The sequence below is a fragment of the Rhinoraja longicauda genome, chromosome 8 (genome assembly GCF_053455715.1).
Source record: "Rhinoraja longicauda isolate Sanriku21f chromosome 8, sRhiLon1.1, whole genome shotgun sequence".
Classification (NCBI taxonomy): Eukaryota; Metazoa; Chordata; class Chondrichthyes; order Rajiformes; family Arhynchobatidae; genus Rhinoraja; species Rhinoraja longicauda.
The window spans coordinates 3272852-3288507 of NC_135960.1; the positions used below are offsets into that span (position 1 = coordinate 3272852).

Consider the following 15656-nt stretch of genomic DNA (forward strand, 5'->3'; position numbering starts at 1 on the left):
CTCTTTGTTTTAATTATACATCTCTGGGGGGGATTCAAACGCGTGTCACTAGATTAATGGCACTGACTTGCCAATGTAACCTAACCACAACACCACTGCACTGCACGGAAATCTTCATGACTTGCTGAGCGTCATTCAGAGAGTCGATCCGATCTCACAGAAATGCGCTCAACGTAGAAACATAGCTGCGTTTATCTCTATCAACGGGGACAGTGTGGAGAGAGTGTCCAGCTTCAAGTTTCTGGGCATTCACATTTCGGAGGATCACACATGGTCCATTAACACTGCTGCGTTGGTCAAGAAGGCACAGCAACGACTGTTCTACCTAAGAACACTGAAAAGGTCTGGTCTGCCCCAACAGCTGCTGACGACCTTCTACCGCTGCACCATAGAGAGCATCCTAACACATGGCATCCCTGTGTGGTACCTCAGCTGCACGGAGGCAGAGAGGAGAGCTCTACAGCGGGTAGTCTACAGAGCTCAGAGGACCATCGGAACACAGCTACCAGCCTTGGAGGGCATCTACAACACACGATGCCTCAGAAAAGCCACCAGCATCCACAAAGACTCTTCACACCCCTGCAACAGTCTGTTCGAACTCCTTCCATCGGGCAGACGATACAAGGCTTTCTACGCCCGCACCTCCAGACTCAGGAACAGCTTCATCCCCAGGGCCATAGCTGCTATGAACCGGTCGGTCCTGCTGAGCCGGATGGTCACATCATCGCACAGCGAACCGGCACAGACCTACTTGCACTTTATTCTGTTTTAAAACTGTTACAATTTGTTTCATTGGGTTGTTTTAATCAATACTGACTAGCTAATTAATTTATTGCAATGTATGGGAGGCGCATTCCCAATCTCGTTGTACCCCTGTACAATGACAATAAAGATATATTGTATTGTATTGTATTGTAAAAAATAGGTGCAGGAGTAGGCCATTCTAGCCAACACCGACATTCAACATGATCATGGCTGACCATCCAAAATCAGTACCCCGTTCCTGCTTTCTCCTCATACACCTTGATTCCTTTAGCCCTGAGAGCTAAATCTTAACTCTATCTTGAAAACATCCAGTGAATTGGCCTTCTGTGGCAGAGAATTCCACAGATTCACAAGTCTCTGGGTGAAAAGGTTTTCCCTCATCTCAGTCCTAAATGGCCTACTACCCCTTATTCTTAAACTGTGACCCCTGGTTCTGGACTCCCCCAACATCGGGAACATTTTTCCTGCATCTAGCCTGTCCAATACTTTAAGAATTTTATCTGTTTCTCTAAGATCCCCTCTCAAATCCTTCTAAATTCCAGCGAATGAAAGCCCAGTCGACCCATTCTTTCACCATTCATCAGTCCCGCCATCCTGGCAATTAGCCTGGTGAGCCTATGCTGCACTCCCTCAATAGCAAGGATGTCCTTCCTCAAATTAGGAGACCAAATCTGCACACAATACTCCAGGAGCAGCTATCGTTCCAGCATGCGTTATCTACTCCGCTCAATCTTGTAATCCCATTTTAAAAATAGCAGGCGGTGCTGACATTAAGCATGGTTTTCGCACGGTGGCGCAGTGGTAGAGTTGCTGCTTCACAGCGCCAGAGACCCGGGTTCGATCCTGACTACGGGTGCTGCCTGCACGGAGTTTGCACGTTCTCCCCGTGACCGTGTGGGTCTTCTCAGGGTGCTCCGAATTTCCTCCTACATTCCAATGACGTGCAGGCTTTGCCGGTTAATTGGCTGCTGTAAATTGTCCCTTCAGTGGATATTCACTGGATGTTTTCAAGAGAGAGTTAGATTTAGCTCTGAGGGCTAACGGAATCGAGGGATATGGGGAAAAAGCAGGAACGAGGTACTGATTTTAGATTTTAGTCTGAAGAAGGGTCTCGACCCGAAACGTCACCCATTCCTTCTCTCCTGAGATGCTGCCTGACCTGCTGAGTTACTCCAGCATTTTGTGAAATAAATACTGATTTTAGATGATCAGCCATGATCATATTGAATGGCGGTGCTGGCTCGAAGGGCCGAATCGCCCTACTCCTGCACCTATCTTTCTATGCTTCCATGTTTCTAGTGCGTAGGGTAGAATTTGGGCGGCACGGTGGAGCAGCGGTGGAGATGCTGCCTCTCAGCGCCAGGGTTCTGGGTTCGATCCTGACCACTGTTGCTGTCTGTGCGGAGTTTGCACGTTCTCCCCGTGACCTGCGTGATTTTCTCCAGGTGCTCCGGTTTACTCCCACACTCCGAAGACGTACGCATTGGTCGGCTAACTGGCTTGGTCAAATGGTAAATTGTCCCTGGGATGCGTAGGATAGTGCTGTCTCCCTCGATGGCTCTGGGACACATTCTTAGTGGGAATCTAGGGTGGGAATGGGCGGTGAATACGAAGCCAATGTTTCCGGACGCTTCCAGAGGAACAATTGAGCTAACAGCATGTGGCAGTGGCGAGTGAACATTAGTCCACTTTCACCATGTTATAGGAAAGAACAGAGATTATTCATAATACAATAAATGAATATTATATTATTATATTATATTATATTATAGGAAAGAACAGAGAATTTAGATCGGAGATGAGGAAAATCTTTTTCAGTCAGAGAGTTGTGAATCTGTGGAATTCTCTGCCACAGAAGGCAGTGGAGGCCAATTCATTGGATGGATTCAAGAGAGAATTAGATAGAGCTCTTCGGGCTAACAGAATGAAGGGAGATGGGGAGAAAGCAGGAACGGGGTACTGATTTTGGATGATCAGCCATGATCATATTGAATGGCGGTGCTGGCTCGAAGGGCCGAATGGCCTCCTCCTGCACCTATTTTCCATATTTCTATGTTTTTCATACCTCTAGTTTCCTTCTCCTTTGTACTGTTCTGCATTCGCTTCATTAAAAGGATTAATTGATTGTAATTTCTAGCACAGTTATGTGAAAAATGTTTTGTGTGGTATTTTCACAGGCCTGATCTGAATTGTTAACTTGTGGTCATGAATTCAAATCCCACTGTGGAGAGTTGTGGAGGTGAATTCAATAAATTCATGCGTTGGCATGGGTTTTTTTTGGTTTGCCTTTAAAAGCTAATTGCTCCTGGCAAGGGATCCAGGAACACTGTTACATGCTCTGACCCCAATATTCACTTTACAACAATAAGAGCTTGGTTATACACCTATCAGCCAAAACATTATGACCACTGACAGGCGAAGTGAATAACATGGATTATCTTGTTGCAATGGCACCTGTCAAGGGGTGGGATATATTAGGCAGCAAGTGAACAGTCGGTTCTTGAAGTTGATGTGTTGGATGCAGGAGAAATGGGCAGGGGTAAAGATCTGAGCGACTTTGACAAGGCTGTGCTGTGATGTTGGGTAGGTTAGGTGGCTATGATGTTCAGTAGGTTAGATGGCTGTGATGTTCGGTAAGTTAGGTGGCTATGATGTTTGGTAGGTTAGGTGACTATGATGTTGGTAGGTTAGGTGGCTATGATGTTCAGTAGGTTAGATGACTATGATGTTGGTAGGTTAGGTGGCTATGATGTTGGGTAGGTTAGGTGGCTATAATGTTGGTAGGTTAGGTGGCTATGATGTTGGTAGGTTAGGTGACTATGATGTTGGTAGGTTAGGTGGCTATGATGTTGGGTAGGTTAGGTGGCTATAATGTTGGTAGGTTAGGTGGCTATGATGTTGGTAGGTTAGGTGACTATGATGTTGGTAGGTTAGGTGGCTATGATGTTGGGTAGGTTAGGTGGCTATAATGTTGGTAGGTTAGGTGGCTATGATGTTGGTAGGTTAGGTGACTATGATGTTGGTAGGTTAGGTGGCTATGATGTTGGGTAGGTTAAGTGGCTATGATGTTGGTAGGTTAGGTGGCTATGATGTTGGGTAGGTTAGGTGGCTATAATGTTGGTAGGTTAGGTGGCTATGATGTTGGTAGGTTAGGTGACTATGATGTTGGTAGGTTAGGTAGCTATGATGTTGGGTAGGTTAGGTGGCTATGATGTTGGTAGGTTAGGTGGCTATGATGTTGGCAGGTTAGGTGGCTATGATGTTGGGTAGGTTAGGTGGCTATGATGTTGGTAGGTTAGGTGGCTATGATGTTGGGTAGGTTAGGTGGCTATGATGTTGGTACGTTAGGTGGCTATGATGTTGGTAGGTTAGGTGGCTATGATGTTGGGTAGGTTAGGTGTATTAAATGCGTTTTTGACTAACAATATTTTCGATTTACGATGGGTTTATTGGAACGTACCCCCATCGTAAGTCGAGGAGCATCTGTTGAATCCTGGAAACCAAACGAAACTAAATGCCATTATCGTACCCTACTCAACAACCTCCACTGGCCTCCTGAAAAGGATGCCTCAAGGATATCATGGGTGCATCGTTAATGACACCCATGAAGCTATTGGGCGGTCACGGTGGAGCAGCGATAGAGTTGCTGCCTTACAGCGAATGCAGCACCAGACACCCGGGTTCGATCCCGACTACGGGCGGCGTCTGTACGGAGTTTATACGTTCTCCCCGTGACCCGCATGGGGTTTTCTCCGAGATCTTCGGTTTCCTCCCACACTCCAAAGGCGTGCAGGTTTGTAGGTTAATTGGCTTGGTATAAATGTAAATATTGTCCCGAGTGGGCGTAGGATGGTGTTAGTGTGCGGGGATCGCTGGTCGGCGCGGACCCGGTGGGCCGAAAGGGCCTGTTTCCGCGCTGTATCTCTAAACTAAACTCAACTATATCCTTTTTAGTATTTAGTTTCAGATTTAAAGATACAGCGTGGAATCAGGCCCTTTGGCCCACTGAACCTGCTGATGGGCCACTGAATCTACGCCGACCAACGACCACCCTGGTGCTCCACAGTGCTATCCTACACACTGGGGACATTTTAGAGAAGGCAATTAACCGACAGGCCTGTCTGTACGTCTTTGGAGTGTGGGAGGAAACCGGAGCACCCGGAGAAAACCCACGCAGGTCACGGGGAGAAAGTGCAAACTCCGTATGGTAAGGATCGAACTCGGGCCACTGGCGCCGTGAGGCAGCAAATCTACCGCTGCGCCACCGTGAGGACACCAAGGGGCTCGATGAAAGAGGTAGAATTTGGGGGAGATTCTTGAAAGTGGTCTAGGGAGGGAATTCCAGACTTTGACGGCTGTGCGAGACCGTGCCGGTGGTGGAGTGACGGAGGTTAGGTGCGTAAGGAGAGGCTCGATTGTTGACTGTAAGTGACCGCCGAGCTGGCCCGGTTTTTATGTGTAACAAAAACAAACTCCCCGTGTAGCATAAGGCCCACTACTGTCGGGCCGGTCGTGGAATGGGCAGTCAAAGCAGCCAGCACTCCAGCCAAGAGCTCGGGGAGCTTTTCTTTCTGGAAAAGCACGCAGGTGGATCGAGCCTTTTTAGCGGCCTTTTTCGTAGGAATGTGAAGTCCAACCGATTTATTCGAGCAGAAGCGAGCGGACCCGAAGAGGGAGCACAGAGGTCCCCTCAGGGCTTTAGTCCGTCTCCCGGTTCTCTGAAAGCTCGCCGGCAACTTTAAACTCAGGGCGTGACACTGCTGTGCAAGCACCTCTCCCCACTGCAAAGTGCCTTGGAGCCAGCGAAGCATGAAGCTCGACTAAGCAAATAAGCAAATAATAAGAAGGACCTGTTTCCCTTAGCAGTGGGGCCAAAAGCCCAGGGGGCAGAGGTTTAAGTGATCGGGAGAAGGATTAGAGGGGAGCTGAAGAAATGTTTTAATCTTGAGTCTGCGTGCTAGCGGGGTCAGGATGTGAGAGTCCGATCGTAGCGGTAGAGTTGCTGCCTCACAGCGCCGGAGACCCGGGTTCCATCCCGACTACCGGTGCTGTCTGTACGGAGTTTGCACGTTCTCCCCGTGACCTGCGGGGGTTTTCTCCGAGATCTTCGGTTTACTCCCACGCTCCACAAAGACGTGCAGGTTTGTAGGTTGATTGGCTTGGTGTGAATGTAAATTGACCCTAGAGGCCCTTCGGCCCACCGAGTCTGTGCCGACCAGAGATCCCCGCACACTAATGTTGCTGTAGCAGTGGAGATTTAAAAGAGTGGGGCGAAGAAAAAAGGGGTGAGCCATTTAGGATCGAGACGAGGAAAACCTTTTCCACCCAGAGAGTTGTGAATCTGTGGAATTCTCTGCCACAGAAGGCAGTGGAAGCCGATTCACCGGATGTTTTGGCAAGAAGGATGAGGGGGGATCTTATTGAAACATATAAGATAATTAGGGGATTGGACACATTAGAGGCAGGAAACATGTTCCCAATGTTGGGGGAGTCCAGAACAAGGGGCCACAGTTTAAGAATAAGGGGTAGGCCATTTAGAACGGAGATGAGGAAGAACTTTTTCAGTCAGAGAGTGGTGAAGGTGTGGAATTCTCTGCCTCAGAAGGCAGTGGAGGCCAGTTCGTTGGATGCTTTCAAGAGAGAGCTGGATAGAGTTCTTAAGGATAGCGGAGTGAGGGGGTATGGGGAGAAGGCAGGAACGGGGTACTGATTGAGAGTGATCAGCCATGATCGCATTGAATGGCGGTGCTGGCTCGAAGGGCTGAATGGCCTACTCCTGCACCTATTGTCTATTGTCTATTGAACGGAATCAAGGGATAGGGGGAGAAAACAGGAACGGTGTACTGATTGTGGATGATCAGCCATGATCATATTGAATGGCGGTGCTGGCTCGAATGGCCGACTCCTGCCCCTATCGTTCTATGTTTCTGCGATTCTAGCACGTGGTTGGCGATCCACTTCCGTGACAAGCACACCAAGAGACACCTGCGTTGGCCGCCATCTTGATCAGTTTAGTCTAGTTTAATTTAGAGATGCAGCGCTGAAAGAGGCCCTTCGTCCCGCTGCATCCATGCTGACCAGCGATCGCCCATCCACTGGTTCTATCCTACACCCCAGGGACAATTTTCATAAGCCAACCAACTTACAAACCTGCACAAGCTCATCAGGGAGGCTGGCTCTGTCTTGGGGGGCGGAGTTGGATTCACGGGAGGTGGTCTTGGAGGGGAGGATGCTCCTCAAACTGCGGAGCATCCTGGACAATACGGCTCACCCCCTCCCTCCGTGACACACTGGTCAACCTGAGGAGCACCTTCAGCAACAGACTGGTCCCACCAAGATGCAGCACAGAACGAACGCCACAGGAGATCCTTCTTCCCTGTGGCTGTCAAACTGTACAACTCCTCCCCCTTCTGCCGTGGGGTAGACTGAGACTGACCCCCCTCACCCCTCCCCAATCTTTACACATTGCCAACCCTGGACTTTCCACTCATCACTTTAATTTCACGTTTTATGTATCTTGATGTGTTTTATGACGGTTGGCAGACCAATTTCACCTCCTGGGATAAATAATGTTCTATCCTATCATAATACAACACGGCGGTCACGGTGGCGCAGCGGTAGAGTTGCTGCCTTACAGCGAATGCAGCGACGGAGGCCCGGGTTCCATCCCGACTACGGGTGCTGTCCATACGGAGTTTGTACGTTCTCCCCGTGACCTGCGTGGTTTTTCTCCGAGATCTACTTGTCCCTAGTAGGTGTAGGATAGTGTTAATGTGCGAGGATCGCTGGTCAGCGCGGACCCGGTGGGCCGAAGGGCCTGTTTCCGCGCTATATCTCTAATCTAAGGCAGCTTTAGAATTCTACTCCCTTCGCTTATGACCCGCGCCGCGGACCGGAGACAGCCCGGAAGGCCCGGCTCGCCAGCCCGCCGCGGATCGAGGGCCTACGGGAACGCACCTGGAGGGCCGGTGAGGGACCGGCTGCGTGAGGGAGGGAGCGCACGACCTCGACGGGGGAGTGGGCCCTCGCAGGTCACGGAGAGAACGTACAAACTCCGTACGGACAAGCACCCGAAGTCGGGGTGGAACCCGGGTCTCCGACGCTGCATCCGCTGGAAGGCAGCAACTCTACCTTCGCGCCACCGAGCCCGCCTCTTTCAGAACCCTAGGGTGCAGTCCAATGTGGTGCAGGTGACTGATCCACCTTCAGCTCTACGGGTTCTCCAGTCCGCGGCGGGCGGGCGGGCGGGACGGGTCGCGGCGCTCCTCACGTTACTCCCACCGCCAGCTCGAGTCACCGTGTGCCTGGCCCCGCTGAGTTCCTCCAGCACTTGGTGTTTTGCTGAAGTTTCCAGAATCTGCAATCTCTTGCGTGACCTCGCTAAGAGTTTTCACAGCCTATGTCTGTGGCAGGGAATTCCCTTCATTGATAAAGGGTCTTTGACCAGAAACATCAACTCTGTTTTTCTTTCCGCAAGTGCAGCCACACCTGCCAAGTATTTCTAGCATTTTCCGTCTTCATTTGAAAATTTCCAGCATCATGAGATATTTTGTTTTGGTTTTCTGTCCCCCCTCATGCACTGGGTCACAGCTAGGGTTGCCAACTGTCCCGTATTAGCCGGGACATCCCGTATTTTGGGCTAAATTGATTTGTCCCGTATTAGGCGGGGGGGGGGGGGGGGGGGGCTGTCGGCCCCGACACTGTAGGCCCGGACCCTGTAGGCCCGGACACTGTAGGCCCGGACACTGTAGACCCGGACACTGTAGGCCCTGACACTGTAGGCCCGGACACTGTAGGCCCTGACACTGTCGGCCCGGACGCTGTAGGCCCCGACGCTGTAGGCCCCGACGCTGTAGGACCCGACGCTGTAGGCCCCGACGCTGTAGGTTCCGACACTGTAGGCCCCGACACTGTAGGCCCCGACACTGTAGGTCCCGACACTCCAGGTTTCCGACATTTTAGCTCCGGACAATCTAGTTTCGGAGGCCCGGGCGCCGCCTGACGGAGGTTGCGTAACGACCAGCCTCCCGGCCCGGCGGCCGCCATTGGTGGAGCGGGAGCACGTGGCCGCCGGCTGGGTGAGGTCACGTGGGGCGTCACTTTGTCCCGTTTTTGGGAGTGAGATAGTTGCCGCCCCTAGTCACAGCAAAGGCAGTGAAGAAAGCAAATGGCATGTTGGCTTGCATGTCGAGAGGATTTGAGTATAGGAGCAAGGAGGTCCTACTGCAGTCGTACAGCACAAGGTATTGGGGGTAGGGTATTGACATGGATAGAGAACTGGTTGGCAGACAGGAAGCAAAGAGTAGGAATTAATGGGCCCTTTTCAGAATGGTAGGCAGTGACTAGTGGGGTGCCGCAAGACTCGGTGCTGGGACCCAAGTTATTTACAATATATATTAACAATTTAGACGAAGGAATTAAATGTAACTTCTCCGAGTTTGCGGATGACGCAAAGCTGGGTGGCAGTGTGAGCTGCGAGGAGGATGCTATGAGGCTGCAGGGTGACTTGGACAGGTTGGGCGAGTGGGCGGATGCATGGCAGATGCAGTATAATGTGGATCAATGTGAGGTTATCCACTTTGGTGGCAAGAACAGGAAGGCAGATTATTATCTGAATGGTGTCAGATTAGGAAATGGGGAGGTGCAACGAGACCTGGGTGTCCTTGCACACCAGTCGCTGAAAATAAGCGTAAAGATACAGCAGGCAGTGAAAAAAGCAAATGGATGTTGGCCTTCACAGCGAGATGATTTGAGTATAGGAGCAAGAGGTCCTTCTGCAGTTGTACAGGGCCCTGGTGAGACGGCACCTGGAGTATTGTGTGCTGTTTTGATCTTCTAATTGGAGGAAGGACATTATTGCTGTTGAGGGAGTGCAGCGTAGGTTCACCAGGTTAATTCCTGGGATGGCGGGACTGTCATATGATGAAAGAATGGATTGAGTGGGGGTTTTTTCACTAGAATTTAGAAGGATGAGAGGAGATCTTACAGAAACATATCAAATTCCTAAGGGATTGGACAGGGTAGATGCAGGAAACGTTCCCGATGTTGGGGGAGTCCAGAACCATGGGTCACAGTTTAAGAATAAGGGGGAGGCCATTTAGGACTGAGATGAAGAAATACTTTTTCACCCAGAGAGTTGTGAATCTGTGGAATTCTCTGCCGCAGAAGGCAGTGGAGGCCAATTCTCAGAATGCATTCAAGAGAGAGTTAGATAGAGCTCTTAAGGATAGCGGAGTCAGGGGGTATGGGGAGAAGGCAGGAACGGGGTACTGATTGAGAATGATCAGCCATTGAATGGCGGTGCTGGCTCGAAGGGCCGAATGGCTTCCTCCTGCACCTATTGTCTATTGTAAACCTGTCCTATCCATTTACCTGTCCAAATATTTGGACTTTCCTCAACTACCTCTTCTGGCAGCTCATTCCATACACCCATCACCCTATGTGTAAAAAAGTTACCCCTGAGGGAGAGAGAGTTAGATTTAGCTCTTAGGGCTAATGGAATCAAGGGGTATGGGGAGAAAGCAGGAACGGGGTACTAATTTTGGATGATCAGCCGCGATCACATTGAATGGTGGTGCTGTCCCTGGGGCGTGTAGGATAGCGTTAGCGTACGGGGGGGATCGCTGGTCGGCGCGGACGCGGTAGTCTGAGGGGCCTGTTTTCGCGTCTCTGGTGCAGTAAGGGAGCAACTCTACCGACTGCCGACCTGACCGAGGTTTTATTTTCTCAGTAAATGTTTGACTTTATTTAGGCCGTGGCTTGCGGTAGTCTCCTTCTTTGCGATTTTTTCAGGCATTTTTTTCGTTTTGAGACACCGTGTGGAAACTGGCCCTTCGGCCCAGCGAGTCCATGTTAACCATCTATCACCTGTTCGCACGAGTTCAATGTTATTCCTCTTTCCCGCCCCCTCCCTGCACGCTTTGTGCAATTTGCAGAAAGGCCGATTGGCCGACAAACCCGCACGTCTTTGTGGGACGTGGGAGGAAACCTGAGCACCCGGAGTACACCCACGTGGTTACAGGGAGAACGAGTCTCACCCCGGTTACTCCCACGTGGTCACAGGGCACCCCGGCCACTCCCTCTTCTCCCCTCTCCCATTGGGCAAGAGGTACAGAAGTGTGAAAACGCGCACCTCCAGATTCAGGGACCGTTTCTTCCCGGCTGTTATCAGGCGACTAACCCGTCCTATCGTTAACTAGAGAGCGGTCCTGACCTCCCATCCACCTCATTGGAGGCCTCCGGACTATCCTTGACCACACTTTATCGGACTTTATCTTGCACCAAACGTTATACTGTTGATCCTGCATCTGTACACTGTGGATGGTTCATTTGTAATCATGTCTAGTCTTTCTGCTGACTGGATGGCGCGCAACAAAAGCTTTTCATCGTACTTTGGTAAAGTGACAACAAACTAAACTATTACTAAACTAAAGTAAACTATTACTAAACTAAAGTAAACTATTACAAAACTAAAGTAAACTTCAGATGCTTCTCGACATACATTAGGCAATAGACAATAGGTGCAGGAGGAGGCCATTCGGCCCTTCGAGCCAGCACCGCCATTCAATGTGATCATGGCTGATCATTCACAATCCGTACCCCGTTCCTGCCTTCTCCCCATACCCCCTGACTCCGCTATCCTTAAGAGCTCTATCTAGCTCTCTCTTGAATGCATTCAGAGAATTGGCCTCCACTGCCTTCTGAGGCAGAGAATTCCGCAGATTTACAACTCTCTGACTGAAAAAGTTTTTCCTCATCTCCGTTCTAAATGGCCTACCCCTTATTCATAAACTGTGGCCCCCTGTTCTGGACTCCCCCAACATTGGGAATATGTTTCCTGCCTCTAACGTGTCCAACCCCTTAATAATCTTATACGTTTCGATAAGATCTCCTCTCATCCTTCTAAAGGATGTTTCGACTTACGATGTTTCGACGTTATGATGGTGTAAAAGCGATACACATTCAGTAGAAACTGTACTTTGAATTTTGATCTTTTCCCCGGGCTGATGTTAGTGTTCTGAGCACGTTTAAGTGGGCAGTCACGGTGGCGCAGCGGTAGAGTTGCTGCCTTACAGCGAATGCAGCGCTGGAGACCCGGGTTTGATCCTGACTAAGGGTGCCGTCTGTACAGAGTTTGTACATTCTCCCCGTGACCTGCGTGGGTTTTCCCCGAGATCTTTGGTTTCCTCCCACACTCCAAATACGTGCAGGTATGTAGGTTAATTGGCTTGGTAAATGTAAAAATCCGTCCCTGGTGAGTGTAGGATAGTGTTAATGTGCGGGGATCGCTGGTCGGCGCGCACTCGGTGGGCCGAAATGGCTATGATGTTTGGTAGGTTAGGTGTATTAATGACTTACGATGGGTTTATCGGAACGTAACCCCACCGTAAGATGAGGAGCAACTGTACACTACACTACACTAAACTACACCAAACTACAAACCAAATCAAACTAAACTACACTACACTACACTGCACTACACTACACTACACTACACTGCACTACACTACACTACACTACACTGCACTACACTACACTACACCGCACTACACTACACTGCACTACACTACACTACACTGCACTACACTACACTACACTACACTACACCGCACTACACTACACTGCACTGCACTACACTCGTTTACACTACGCTACACAACATTACACTACACTACACTGCACTACACTACACTGCACTACACTACACTACACTGCACTACACTACACTACACTACACTGCACTACACTGCACTACACTACACTGCACTGCACTACACTACACTACACTACACTACACTGCACTACACTACACAACACTACACTGCACTACACTACACTACACAACACTGCACTACACTACACTGCACTACACTACACTACACTACACTGCACTACACTGCACTACACTACACTGCACTGCACTACACTACACTACACTGCACTACACTGCACTACACTACACTGCACTGCACTACACTACACTACACTACACTGCACTACACTACACAACACTACACCGCACTACACTACACAACACTGCACTGCACTACACTACACTACACGACATTACACTAGTCTACACTACGCTACACTACACTAGTCTATACGCTACACGACAATATACTAGTCTACACTACACTACACTCGTCTACACTACGCTACATGACACTACACTCGTCTACACTACACTACGCTACACGACATTACACTAGTCTACACTAAATTACACTAGTCTACACTACACTAGTCTACACGACATTACACTAGTCTACACTACACGACACTAGTCTACACTACACTACACTAGTCTACACTACACTACACGACACTAGTCTACACTACACTAGTCTACACTACACGACACTAGTCTACACTACACTAGTCTACACTACACGACACTAGTCTACACTACACTACACTACACTAGTCTACACTACACTACACTACACTACACCACACTAGTCTACACTATACTACACTAGTCTACACTACACTACACTAGTCTACACTACACTACACTACACTACACCACACTAGTCTACACTATACTACACTAGTCTACACTACGCTACGCTATACTACACTACACTAGTCTACACTACGCTACGCTACACTACGCTACACTACACTACACTAGTCTACACTACACTACACTAGTCTACACTACACTACACTACACTACACTAGTCTACACTACACTACACTAGTCTACACTACACTAGTCTACACTACACTAGTCTACACTACACTAGTCTACACTACACTAGTCTACACTACACTAGTCTACACTACACTAGTCTACACTACACTAGTCTACACTACACTAGTCTACACTACACTAGTCTACACTACACTAGTCTACACTACACTAGTCTACACTACACTAGTCTACACTACACTAGTCTACACTACACTACACTAATCTACACTACGCTACGCTACACTACACTAGTCTACACTACACTACACCAAACCAACCTACCCCAAACTAAGCTAAGCTAAACTAAGCTGCACTCCATCACACTGCACTGCACACAGACGGCACTCGAGGCCCGGATTGAACCGGGGTCTCTGGCGCCGTGAGGCAGCGGCTCTACCCGCTGGGCCGCCCTGCCGCCCACGACTCGCCGTCTGACTCTGAAAGGCATCAGCCTCCCACTTTCCGGGCAGCGCAGCGCGCCCCTCAGACACCAGCACCGGGAAACCCGGTCCTTGGCTGATTTTGCCCTGGGCTGTGTGAAACGGAGGGCTCGAAGCCACAAGATTGTGCCTTGGGGTGAGGGTTTAGCTCGCCGAGCCTCGGCCGACAGCGTTGGCCAAGGTTGAGGGTGTTTGGTGGTGGAGTGTAGCCCCTGGCAACGCCCCAACACAGAGGCGTCTCGCACCACTGGCTGCCTTCAGACTCGTGCGTCCATCGCTGGCCAGAAGTTACTCCGACCACATCCAACAGCTGGCGGCACCCAATGTTGGTTTTTAATGAACCTGCCACTGAAGTCACCAAATACTGAAAAATGTGAAACTTTGTCCCATTTGATTTTGAGACGCTTTCAGTAACCTCAATTTATTTACAGCTGCAAACCTCACAGTTATTCATTCTGATACCAATCACCAGGCTGTGGTAAGGCTCCACCTCAGTTCATATTTATATATTTTTCAAGTGCATGTCTGCGGACAATTTCATTTTACAGTGTCTGAAATTCCTGCACTTCAATCCTTGGGAAATTCCGGGCGTCACACAAAGTCGTTCACTATGCTGGACCTGCAGAGCTAGATGCCTGCTGTACACTGCTCCTCTCTTTCAGCCATTGAGTGATACAGCTCGCTCACAGGCCCTTCGACCCAACCTGCCCACGCTGGCCAACCTGTCCCATCAACACTCGACCCATCTGCCCACGTTTGGCCCATATCCCTCCAAACCTGTCTTATCCAGGCGGACACAAAATGCTGGAGTAACTCAGCGGGTCAGGCAGCATCTCGGGGGAGAAGGGACGCGTGGCATTTTGGGTCGAGACCCTTCTTCAGACTGGTCTGTTGGATGACGTGCTCAACGAAGCTTTTCACTGTACCTCGGCACAGTAGGCAATAATGAACCCGATTCTAATCCTAAGTCAGACACAAAGCGCTGGAGTAACTCAGAGAGAGCTAGATAGAGCTCTTAAGGATAGCGGAGTCAGGGGGTACGGGGAGAATAGACAATAGGTGCAGGAGGAGGCCATTTGGCCCTTCGAGCCAGCACCGCCATTCAATGTGATCATGGCTGATCATTCTCAATCTGTACCCCGTTCCTGCCTTCTCCCCATACCCCCTGACTCCGCTATCCTTAAGAGCTCTATCTTCGGAACACAGCTACCAGACTTGGAGGGCATCTACAACACACGATGCCTCAGAAAAGCCACCAGCATCCACAAAGACTCTTCACACCCCTGCAACAGTCTGTTCGAACTCCTTCCATCGGGCAGACGATACAAGGCCTTCTATGCCCGCACCTCCAGACTCAGGAACAGCTTCATCCCCAGGGCCATAGCTGCTATGAACCGGTCCTGCTGAGCCGGATGGCCACAACGCATAGATCAACTTGCACTTTACCCTGTCCAAAACTGTTACAACTGTTCGTTTCGTTGGGTTGCTGCTGTCTAAATTACCTAAATTAGTGCATCGTATGGGAGGCGCATTCCCAATCTCGTTGTACCCCTGGGTACAATGACAATAAAGATATATTGTATTGTATTGTATTGTATTGTATTAAGATCTCCTCTCATCCTTCTAAATTCCAGTGTATACAAGCCTAGTCGCTCCAGTCTTTCAACATATGATAGTCCCGCCATTCCGGGAATTAACCTAGTAACCTAGTAGGAAGGCAGGAACGGGGTACTGATTGAGAATGATCAGCC

General features: G+C 49.7%; 1 protein-coding gene across 1 annotated transcript in view; it reads left to right on the forward strand.

The window, feature by feature from the left end:
- Nucleotides 1-15656, forward strand: part of nhej1 (nonhomologous end-joining factor 1) — a 248085-nt gene that overhangs the window by 14906 nt on the left and 217523 nt on the right. The window lies entirely within an intron of this gene.